A 10,111-nucleotide genomic window follows, 5' to 3' on the forward strand; every position below is an offset into this window, starting at 1 on the left:
GAAACAACAGCTTGAAGCAATTTCTCAGTACTTCCCTCCTTTCTTCTGCCTTAGCATCCCCATAAGCCTGAATTGTCATAGCACAAAACCATCCCACACAATTTCTTTTCTCCTCCACAGCTCCGGGACAGTTTGGAGTTTTTCCTGTCCATATAAACCGTAAAATTTTTATTTAAGCAAGAATCATTATGTGGGAGAAAGGAAAAAAGGTGTCAGGTTCTAGTCCTTCGGGCTTATTTAACTTCTATTATTCAGATATATATGAAGGTAGGGGTGGACTAAGGCTCAGATACAATAAGCAGACTTATAAAGCTCAGGGGCATAGTTTATTGACAGTGTCCACAACAGCAAATTCAGTTTCAGCTATTGATTCTTGTTCTAAGCATGCAGGGTTCACCTTTAGCTGCCTTGAAGTCCCCACAGGGCTTTGCACACAGTTGTGCACAAGCCATCTCCAGTGCACACTTGGTTAGCAAAGCTCATGCAGCTGCTCCTTCAAAAAAAGCTGATCACTTTTTTTTGGCCAGTTTAGTTTTTGGCAAGCTTAATTCAGGCATCAGCATGGGATAGGGATGCACAGGGGCAAAGGGTAAGAGAGAATTGGGGAGCCTCAATTTGAAGTGGCACTATAAAGTATGGAATTGACCTTTCCATCTCTCTGCAATTCCAATACAACTGTTCACAGGGTACATGCTACTCTGGATCAAGGATACCAAGGGTGTTTGCAAGATACAATGAGAGATTACTCGTTCAGTCTGGACAGAGGGAAGGCTAGAACAAATGCTTAAATTTTTCTCTCTGGATTTCCAGCTTTCATGGCAGAAAACATCATCTCATGGGACTAACTACAACACAAAGCTGCCCCTGTAGGCAGTCTGCAATACCGAGCTCAAAAGAACAGGGAAACCACCTCCTCCAACACACACATACACACCTTATAGACACAGCCAGTGCAGAAGAGATAAGAAGGAGTCAGCAGAGGCTTGTACAGACTTGCACTGCTTGCAAATAGTGACTGTCCATCATTGCTAGCTCGGGTCAAATAGAACAGGCTTTTGTTAACGTCCCCTAGCTATAGAGAGAGCAGTTCACACTTCCCGGAGTTATTGTTTGAGGCACTCTGCCAGGCAGCCTCTTTACACCCTTCATTTCCAGAGATTTTCTTTGCAATGCTAATTGATAGAGATTGCGAGTTTTGTTTTTAAGTCAGATTCCAGGAAAGAAGATGACAATCATTGCCTCCCCCTACTTTTTCTCCTTTTCTGCTGAGACATATGGACTTGGCCTAACATAAGAGCTAATTTCTGCCACCGCTGCAGTTTGACCATACACTAATCCATCAAGAACACTTACCAGCCCTTACTGGCCACGTTCCCTTGGCATCGTCATGCTGTTGCATGTCAGTGATAATCGAAACAATTGTTTGTGAGCTCCCGCATCTCCTCTCTAAATCCTATCAGGAAAATAGTATTCTGACCCCTCCTTTTGATTCATTTCACAAATAGGGAAATGGGAAGAGTGTGGGAAAAGAAGCAGGAATAGCCAAAGCAGGATGCTTAACAAAACCATCTCTTGAGTTCATAGATTGTCTTCAGACTTCCCCAAAAATCCATGGAATTTTGCTATAGATTTGAGTAGAGTCCAAATGTAGAAACCCATTCTGCCAAGGTTCCTTTATGCCAGTTGTGGTACAAGTACATCTACAGAGGAATCCAAATCACAGGTGGGATATGCTGAAAATAGAACAGAAATGAAGGATACGTAAGTAAAGTGCATTTAGGAGCGACAACATAATTATTAGACAAGGACTAGCCACAGTGCTCTTTAAAATAACTCTTGAAAAAAGGTTTGTACCTATCCTATTCAGGGCATTGGAAGCATCTCTGCTCTCTCCCTCCAGAGCAGTCCTCATGTCAGGAGTTGCAAAGGTGACTCCGAAATCATGCTAGCATGAATGGTATGCTGAACTACCCAGTGCAGCAGGGCTCTGTCACCAGGCGCCTGCCTGGGGAGTCTTAGGACAAACATCCATCAGAAATCCCTACATCAAACATTTTCTAGGGCAGTACAGTGCTATTGATGTTTGAGCAGAACTTTCATCCTGAAGGAGGCAAGATCAATTTCACTAGTTGGTCTTCAGACATTAACACCTCATAAAAAGGCTGCTCATGCCCTGCTTATCTGGAATGTGTCTTTAATTATCTTTTGGTACACCTTTTGCAGCCCATTACTTACCAGTCAACACTGCTTTAATTATGGGCTTGGCAGTAACAGGCAGGTCTTACATCATTGAAATAAAAATGCTACAAAGCAACCCTGGAGAATTGCAAAGAGATTTCATGTTCAAATGGAAAACGGTGGAATTCAGGAAAGCAATACGGATTCTCATCCACAAAGATTTCATCCCATGAGCAGTACTTTCATGGCCAGGGGCACCCAGGAACCCTCCAGAGAACATGAGCAGGCAAGTGATGGTTGTGCTTTCACCTGCTCCTCATGGAAAGGAGCATTTACAGCAGCCCCTCTTAGTTCAGTGTCCAGACATGTCCAATTCCATGGTGTGTCGTCAGACCAAGCAGGATGGAGGCACATTTTGCACCTTGAGCAAAAAGAAGCCAAAATTTATGATAATTCTTGCTTTTCAAGAGCATTTATTCCCCAGTCCAGAACTGGCTCTTGAAAGAGCTCTCATCTGCACTGAGCTTTCCCTTACAGTTAAGACTTTTGTTATGCCAAAGCATTGCTCTAGCCTTTTCTCCTACCAGAAATAAATGTTGCTTCTAAGTCTTGAAGCTGGAGGCAAACAATATGGTTGAAATCACCATGCACTTTTGGGACATACCAGTCTTGCTCTTAGTTCCCACTAAAATCTATAGATTTGTTTCAAGGTGAAAAAGGCATTAGGTCAGTTTTAGGTAACTGGGAATAATCTCACACTTCGGTATTTCTTATATTTAACTCTTTAATATATGGAACTGGTTGTAATGCTCTGAAATCCAGGATAATGATAAAAAAGGTCCTACCTGCAAGACTGAATTTCTGTCTCACCTGATATTTAACTCTTCACCAATGACCAAAAATGGATCCCTGCCACGGGAAGGTAGGAGTCTATAACCAGCTCAGTAAATGACATATTGGTACTTTTACTTAGAATTTATGATGAAGACCTCAGTCATTTTCAGCCCAGACACTTCCTGACGTGGGTGAGAGTTTCTGTTTTGTGAATTTATTCAGTCTTTCTCTGAATGTATGTAAAATTTTAGCTTCCAGAGCATCCTCTGACTAGGACATGTTGCATGAAACACTTAGTTTTCTGTGTTCTGAACATGTAACTTGCTAAAATCATTTGGTGCTTGCTGCCTCCCACACAAGAATGTGGGGTGACTGTCACTGATTCCAGCAGTTCACACTGACCATTTTTTCATCAAACCCCATCACTTTCTACCTTCAGCCACCTCATTTCCAGACTGAAGAATCTTATTCATGCTAGCTGGTCCATGATTATGTCCCCTATGGTAACTGCTCCATGCCTTCATCATTCACGTTGTCCCTTCCAGGGCTTTTTCCAGTTATGCTGTATCCTTCCTGAAAAAAGAAGATAGAGTGATTCTCAAAATTTAAGATGTAGAGGAGTCATGGTATTTTAGCTATTATGAAGGTAACGTGTAGGTTTTTTTCCAGTGCTTTCCTAGCAGCTAACATTTGCTTTGTCTTCTTGACCCTCACTGAGCTTGCATTCTCATAGAATTATCTATCAAACTCTGAGATCTCATTTCTGAGTTGTAGTGGTAATCTGCTGTGAAACCTGAACACAATTCCTTACTTGTACTGCCACTATGCTGCCTACTGGTGAGTTTTTGAGTCCTGTGGCAATCTTGAAAGAAATTGTCATCCCTGTTAAAGAGAAGGCTGCCTTAAATTTTAAAGGAAGTAAGACCCCAGGTGAATCTGAAGCCAAAGTATTTGTAAAAATTGTGTCTTTTATTAAGCAGTAGCCCAACAATGCCCAACACTGTTCATTTTTTTTTCCTGGCCAGTAGAAAGAAAGTCTTAAAAGACGGGTGTAGGATAGCTGGGAAAGTGGTGATTAGTGCCCCCAATGTCATGCAGTACAATGTCGCCTGCTCTGGTGGAGGAGAATCTGTGTTCTGTGGCATAGACCTGCCGCCCACAGCCACACAGAACAGTGTGGACAGTGATCTGCAGTTTGGACAGGGTGAGCCTGTAAAGGGTTAGGATGACCACACGGGAGGACAAATCAGCAGAGCACTGAGATAAATATGATTTCCTTTAAATGTAATGGTATTTCATGCCCAGTACAGTCAGGTTCACAGGCTACATTACTTTATGGTAAACCTTTTCCTTGTACTCCATGCCATCTCCTTCCCTGTCTCCTTTCCTTTGTAAGAAAGTGTTTATCATCATCCTCACCCATGCTGTTTGCAGATATATCCTGTGACAGATCAGCTCCAGAAGCACTACTGGACTCTTAGCACCTGAGAGGATCAGACCTCTGAACTGCAGATGTTTTAGGAAAACGACTATCTTCTTCTTGTGCTGACAGAATACAAGCACACTCACATGATACTATAGAACTACAACAGATCTCAACTTCACAGTCTGCTGAACTTGATTATGATAACCAGTCACCTAAAGACGAGTGAATTTGGCCTTAAGGCTAGTCTGCTGGGACTGGAGACAAGTTGTCTGGAGTCTTCTCCTCCCTGTTTAAAGAGCTATTGCTCTAACCTCCCTTGTCAATCCTATTCCTTCTCATCTCCCAAATAACATCCCCACCCATGTGGCTGTAGTGACACATGCTTCCCACCCATCTCACCCATCTGCTAGTGAGTGACCCCACTTCTTTGCTAGATCTGTGCTGACTTTTTTCTATGGCACTTAGTTTTTCCATCACAATATTCCTATTCCAGACACATAGGAAAAAAATACTCAGGACTAGAAAACTGTGTCAATTGGCATGACTTGTTCATTAACTGAGAAGAACAAAAAGGATCTATTCGTTGGTCCCAATGGACCCTCAAGAACAGATTCCTTTTTCTCAACACTGTACTCTGTGTTTACTACCATACCACTTGGCAACATAAGGTCTTTCAAAATAGGAAGCAGTAATAGTTAGGAATTCCTTCAGAGAGAAAGAAGAAATAGTGTCAGATACCAAACACCATGTATTAAAATACACATGCACTGTCTTGAAGTGGTTAAAGGACAGAACAAGGTGTCAGAATGCTGAGGGTTTCTGGAGATTTACTCCTTCATCCTGTTATAACCACTGTATGTGCAGTAGGACACTGGTGTGCAGAGCCATGGCCCTGTATCTGTATGAAATACACTTTTGAATAGTCTGAGCTACTCAGGTTTTTCCAACATGACCAATATGAATGAGGCTGTCTGGTCACAACTGATCCTTGCAAAGTACATTCAGTTTAATTAAATAGCTTCCCCAAATGACATAAAATCTTTTTTTGCTCCCATACCTTCAAAAAAAATCTTGTCAAATACTTATAGTTTGTATCCAAATTTTAAAATTCCACCAAATCATTGTAGCAGAAATCCAACATCTATAAACTAAGGTTTCAAATGGATGTAATTGTTAATATTTCATTTTTTAAAGCTACCTCACATAATAAAAGACATCAGAGATATCCACAAAATATTTTTAGTAGGACTCAAGTTACTGATTTCCAGAAGATATGGGTAAAAACAAATAGAGAACTGTAAAGTGCACAACTGCGATCAAAACTGAAGTTCCCTGTGCAACCTAGACTTCAAACTGGTGAGCCTTGGCTGTCTCTTCACAAAGGCTTATTAAGGCAATGTTGGCTGAAGCACATCATGATAAAGGCAGCTGTTTCACCTTCCTTTTCCTTTTTAATAAGAGAAAAAAAACCCACAGTGATATTGTGGGTGAGCATATGGGATTCTGACATAAATTCACCTCTAAAATGCACAAACTGAATTTGTAGTAAAATCAATGAGAATTCAATATGTTTATAACTTACAGATGTTACCCAGTTCTTAATCTTTACAGAGAATAAAGTGTATGGCTGGGGACCCTTACAGCTGACAATTTCCAAGACTTGAATTATGCTCATAATTGTGTTTAAAATGTGACAGAAGTAGTTTAATCAAACATCCAGGGAATCCAATGACTAATGAGAAGGATACAGCAGATATATGCAAAGGTTTACTCACTTCAAGTTGCAAAGGCTATTCACTACAGCAACAAAGAGAATTACTATACCAAATTGTTTCTTCTTATGCACGTCTCATTACACTTAACATTTCCTGTAAGTCTGGGAATCTGCTGAAAATCTTGACCATTAACCTCAACAATGTAATGCTTGTCAAACTGCAACATGAAATATTTTAAAAGACCATACTTTTCCTTAGCTTCTCTGGTCTTAGAACTAAAAGATTAAGGTGATACAAGTCTGAGTCCCCATTAAAAATTAAAAGTGACAGAATAGTCAAGTTAACTAGCTACATTAGGAACCAGACATTGCTTGCAGTGGTTTCATGATAGCATTGTGCCATTTAGCTCTGATTAAAATAAAAGTCCTGTTGATAATTCTATTTCCTTAGGTAACTTTCCCTGAATGCATCCCATCTCTTTTATACCAGCTTCAAATCCAGTTTAAAATTGGCTCCAGTTTATTTCCAAGTAACTTCCTAAGAAAAGCCCAGTTCCTAAATCCTTACTTATACAGAAAGTTGCTGTTTAAACAAGTCACATCACCAACTCTAGCATGATGACTCATGCCATAAAATTTGTTCTGAATTTGACTAATCCTCCCTCCCCCTCCTCCTTTTTTTAAAGGAATTTTGAAAGACAGAGAAGAGCTAACGTGTCTCTATCTATTCTCTGGCATCCACCGAGAACACCAAACAAAAGAGGCCGACTACCTGGCAAATACCCTTTGTACTTCCCGATGGAAGTGAGATAGTCAATATCTCTAAGTTAGAGATAGCAAATGTTTCTAAACAGAAGAGGGAACAATTTTCTCCACTAGTAGGTGCAACAGAAACTTTAGTATTTGAAAACTGAAGAGAGTGATCTATTGATATGAATAGCATGTGAAATTAAGTAGAAAGATTAAGTAGAAAGAATGCACAGGTCCATCTGGTTGTTTCAGTAGAACTAACCCACCTCAGTGTGCACACCCAGTCACAATGGAGACCTTGAGACCCCCTGGACACAGCTTCAGTGAAAAAAGCAATTTTTAAAAATGAATTTAGCTGTCTTTGAAACCTCAAAAGCATTGTATGTCCCATCCTCATGGTACTATGTGGTTACCCTACCTGTTGATCTCATAAAGAACCTCTTTCAGTTTTAGATTCTTAATAAGTACTTGAGTGTTTAATACCAACCTAATTTGAAATCTAAACCAAGTAGTGCAAATACAAGAAAAAAAGTTTGTATGCAACCATGAGGGAATATGCTTTTTTAATGCTTTTTTTCCTTTCCAACTTTTTTTTAAGATTATGCTTTCCCTCTTTTCTATGGCCTCGACTACTACACACTGAATTTAGCAATGTGTGCAGCCTGCAGCAGGGTAAAGCTAGGTTAGCTCATCTGCTCCAGGGCTTACAGAGCCCTGTCATGGGGCTGGCAGTTGTGTTGATTGCTCCCTATCAATATCTGCATGTTCTCTAGCACAGGAAATGCCTGAGAAAGGACAGGGAGCTGTGGCAATCCTGTCACAACTGACATGTGTTCCAAACTGCAAATCTAAATCTGGCTTTGGTAAGCATGGCCAGAGCTGCCCACTGTCTGCACTCAGCCTTGGTGGTGTGCTGTTGAGAGCTGCCAGCTCATAGCAGCATGCCATTCACTCACTTTTTGGCACTGATTAGGATAAAAGGAAAGGAAATCAAAGTAGAAATCTCAGAAGTTATGGTGAAATAATTTTATTTCCTGTAAACTTGGCAAAGTGAATTTGTTCTGCATTTTTTTTCAATAATTCATGTAACAGTGTTTGGGGATTTGTAGTTTCCAGTTTAGATTATACTTGTCAATAAATGCCATCTACTGACACATAACATTTCCAATGCTGAAGCCACAAAGATAGCTAATATGTCAAATATATGAGGGCAAAATTGCAAACCTTTGCAAAATATGATAGAGCAAGCTTTTCAGCTACTCTGGAAAATGACTCCCTCAAAATTAGTCGTTAGGTGTACCTAACAACACCTAACAAACACAAGAAAGATTAACCACTGAAAGCAGTGGATGTTCTGTTTTATGACACCTTCAAAGTAAGACAAAATGCCCCTTGAAAAGTATCCTTTAAGTAAGTGCAAATCACTGACCTTTATTCAGAGAAACAAGATAATATTTAATGGCCTGTGCTGGCCAGACTAGACGATGCTACAGGTCTCCTGGCTTTAAATTATTAGAAATGGAACTCTATTCAGCTTCTTAAATACTCTAAAGACTCCTCTCATTGTCAAGAGAAATATCCTGTTTTAAAAAGTCAGGTCAAAGACACTGTCCTGGATTAGAAATGGAACCTCTGAAAGTCCAGGCCCCACAACAGGTCAGAGCAGGGAGTTGTCTTCATGAACTAGTTCACGTTCAGGTGGCAAGGCTGTTGAGATGTCCAGGGCTGGTAGAGCTACTCATGTCAGTCAACAGGGCTGGCAGGGAGTGGGGGCTGCTGCCTCACATGAAGCTAGAAGAATATCACTTAATAAAAAGATAAATCAATTATTTTTTGCAACAGAGAAAGAAAAGTAAGCCAGCTCGCTGTCCTCTGCCCACGATGTCACAGTGTGGGCGGTCCTCAGTGGAGCGTGGCAGTACGGGTGACACGACACCGTCTCTGACCCCACCTGGCCACCAAAGCCGGTGTAACAAGGCAAGCGCTGCAGCAGCGCCCGGCGCTGACAGCCGTGCCTTTGCTGTGCATCCACTGCCCTCTGCAGCCACCGCGGCGCAGCAGCACGGCCATCCCTTCAGCCCGCGGGCTGCCCTCTGACTACGTCCTAAACACTGGCCTTGCTGCGACCTTCGGTGATGCTCCTGGTGCGTGGGCAAGGTGGGCTCTCCTTGGGCGGGGCAGTCCCAGGAACTTCTACCACAAAGCTCGGCCCGTCTCAGGATCTCAGCACCACCTCTGGACATGGCATTACAGGCAGAAGCAATTGTGTAGAATGTTCTAAAGAGGAAGAAATTAACTGATGGGCTACAAAAAACCCGGAGACAAAAACCACAAAAAGTTTAATTTTAGAAATTTCTCTCAGACACTAAGACGTAAGTGGGGTCACACATTCTTCTCTCCAGCATCAGCAAAACAACCCAGGGAAATTTATTAATCGGGTGTAATTCCACATAGCCAACCTCACTGGGTTTTGCAGATGGGATCCCAGCAACAATTTTACCACTGAAGGAATTTTTTACCAAAGTCTCCTGTAATCTCCAAAGAACACCCCAGAAAAATGAGGGAAAGGGGGGAAAAAAGCGCAAGCACAGTGCTTTGGGCAGGATTAGACGGGAATGAAATAGAGACTGGGAAACAAACCAGTCCCAGGACAGAACAAAGGTAACCCAAAGACACGCAAAGTCTGTCCCCTCTATAGTGACCATTTTCTGCAACACAGGGCTCATGCTGGGGAAATGTCACGACTTGCTGCATTAGTTGTTGCAGAGAACAACAGCTCTACAGGCACGTCATTAACACGTAATTAACAGAGCAGCGTGTTAAGGCTTCAGGCAAGGAGAGAGAACAGCACGGTCAACATTTCTCACTGTGTCTACACCGTCAAAGTCATGTCAAGAAACAGATAGCAAAGCTCAAAGGAAAGCATGAACCCACCCAACCCCCTCCCAACATTTCTACCCCTGAGCATCCTTCCCAAGGCACTGGTGACTCATCACCGAGACCACAGTCCCAAAAAGGCACAGAATAGGAAATGCTGGATTTAATACGCTTTGAATCGCTAGTTTTCAAAAGGGAAGGTACTCTGTACTATTCTAGATAACAGCTGAACTGCTCAGTGGTAGGAAGGTCAATAGCTGTTTATTTTACCCCAGCAGCGAGCGCTACTGCTGCGACCCCGGGTGTGCTGCGGCAGGGACAGTCCCCCGCCC

The 10,111-nt window shown here is 41.9% G+C and overlaps 1 long non-coding RNA gene across 1 annotated transcript; it reads right to left on the reverse strand.

The window, feature by feature from the left end:
* Positions 1-307: 307 nt before the first annotated feature.
* On the reverse strand, positions 308-10,100 carry LOC108449666. Its single transcript, XR_001865927.1, has 3 exons — positions 3,446-10,100; positions 2,488-2,599; positions 308-1,733 (listed from the first exon to the last, which is right to left on the reverse strand). It is a non-coding gene; the product is annotated as an uncharacterized LOC108449666 (long non-coding RNA).
* Positions 10,101-10,111: the final 11 nt, after the last annotated feature.

Source organism: Corvus brachyrhynchos, unplaced genomic scaffold (assembly GCF_000691975.1).
Source record: "Corvus brachyrhynchos isolate BGI_N302 unplaced genomic scaffold, ASM69197v1 scaffold279, whole genome shotgun sequence".
Classification (NCBI taxonomy): domain Eukaryota; kingdom Metazoa; phylum Chordata; class Aves; order Passeriformes; family Corvidae; genus Corvus; species Corvus brachyrhynchos.